At 40.7% G+C, this 1,770-nt stretch overlaps 1 pseudogene; it reads left to right on the forward strand.

Annotated features, from left to right (window-relative positions):
• The first annotated feature begins 987 nt into the window (after positions 1-987).
• Positions 988-1,104, forward strand: LOC148364916 (U2 spliceosomal RNA; annotated as a pseudogene).
• Positions 1,105-1,770: the final 666 nt, after the last annotated feature.

Below are 1,770 nucleotides of genomic sequence, written 5' to 3' on the forward strand. Positions count from 1 at the left end.
ATTTCAACATTCTAACAAACATTTTAACAACGACAATCTTGTTAGCATTATCAGTCAGCTTCTCCACTGTAAATCCTGAAAACTGGGACCTCACTCCCTCAAAGCGATTCCAAAACTCTTGATAAAGAGCTGCCGTTTCAAAACTCACATCAAAGCCTTTGCCAGAAGTCATTTTTATGACAGCATGTACCTCCTCCTTTTTAAACTTCAGAATCTTTTCAACAAACTTGTTAATAAAATCCGTCCTTGACATTCCCTCCGAAATTGCCACAACAACTTTGAGCAAGAATCTCACGCAGTTACGTCTCCGCCCGCCGGTATAATGCCCGGCCATGGCAGGACTCGGCTGCTTTACTTCTAACTATGTTAAAATGGTTAGAATTGTAAAATTAATAATTAACAATACTCTTAAAACCAACGCCAATGACAGTATAAACCCATAGAACGAGCAGTGTGTCAATAAATTTGTTCAAACCAAAAAAAAAAGCGCGCTTGCTGCATTGCGAACGTGATGCTACTAGCGCGTTGGTATCTTTCACAGGCACGGTTTGGGATGAAAGTTATATTATTATTATTAAAGCTTTGAAAACTCTCTCAGTGTACCGTCTTTCTTCGTGAATATGTGTAACCATGCATAATATGTATTTGCAACTGTATATTTTTGTAATGTATTTATTTTAGAGACTTGTTTTGTTATGTGTTCTACGGGCCAATCAAAAAGAAGGGGCGGAGCAAACGCGGGCTGATGGGAAGTTGGGTAAAGCTGAGTTACCGGTAGATCTGTTTGTTGTCGCAGCGGACAATAGTGGATATATATTTTTCCCACCCTTAACTTTGGAAATATACATTTTTTTTCCTTGGATTACTTTCAACGGGACCCGGACTTTACAAGTCTGCATTATACTTTAATTACGGGTATCATTTGAGTTCCTGTGGTGAGGGGACCCGGGGCTCTCTCCTTGTGAGAGGGCCGTGGACTGTGGTTACAAAGTTGTACACTATATACTTTTGAATTATGCATTCCGGAGATCGAATAAGAGCTTGCTCTGTCCACTCCACGCATCGGTCCGGTATTGCCGTACCTCCGGGAACGGTGCATTCGCAATGATCGCAACAAGGCTTTAGGGCTTGGACATTAGCTTAGCCTTTTGGCTGAGAGTAAGTGTCCCGGCCCCTAGGCTTTGTAGCATATAATGAACTGACCGATAACGGATAATGGATAATGAATAACGAAGATAGATCAATAACCCTTAAAAACCCCAAACCCCTTTTGCTGAATATGATATTCTAAAATTATTGTATGTGACGGTCGGATGCCAGGTCCTTAGCTTGGCCTTTTGGCTGCTTCACGACTAGAAATTTCTGGCCGTGGCCTTTTGTGTACTTTCTATGAAGTCACTATCTTTGATTTTTGCATTTGAAGATGGTGGACAGAGCACTGATGGATTATGTAGTGGTTAAGAAAGGGATGTTAAGTAGATTGTTGGATGTGCATGTTTACAGAAGTGAAATAAGTGGTATGTCTGATCATTTTTATGTGGAAGGAAAACTGAAAATAGATGGATCGTGGAGGGCTAGTTATAAGAAGAGTGTTAGGGAAGAGGTGAAAATGTCAGAGTTAAATAAGGCAGAAAAGGAAAGAGAGTTTAAAGAGAGGATAAGGGAAGAGTATGAACGGGTTAGTGGAAGAGAAATGGAGAGTGTGGAAATTGAATGGAAGTGGTTTAAAGAGGCAGTGTTGAGGAGTGCAAAAGAAGTGTGTGGAATGAG

This window comes from Urocampus carinirostris, chromosome 5 (genome assembly GCF_059441175.1).
Source record: "Urocampus carinirostris isolate Australia breed hairy pipefish chromosome 5, RoL_Ucar_1.0, whole genome shotgun sequence".
Lineage (NCBI taxonomy): Eukaryota > Metazoa > Chordata > Actinopteri > Syngnathiformes > Syngnathidae > Urocampus > Urocampus carinirostris.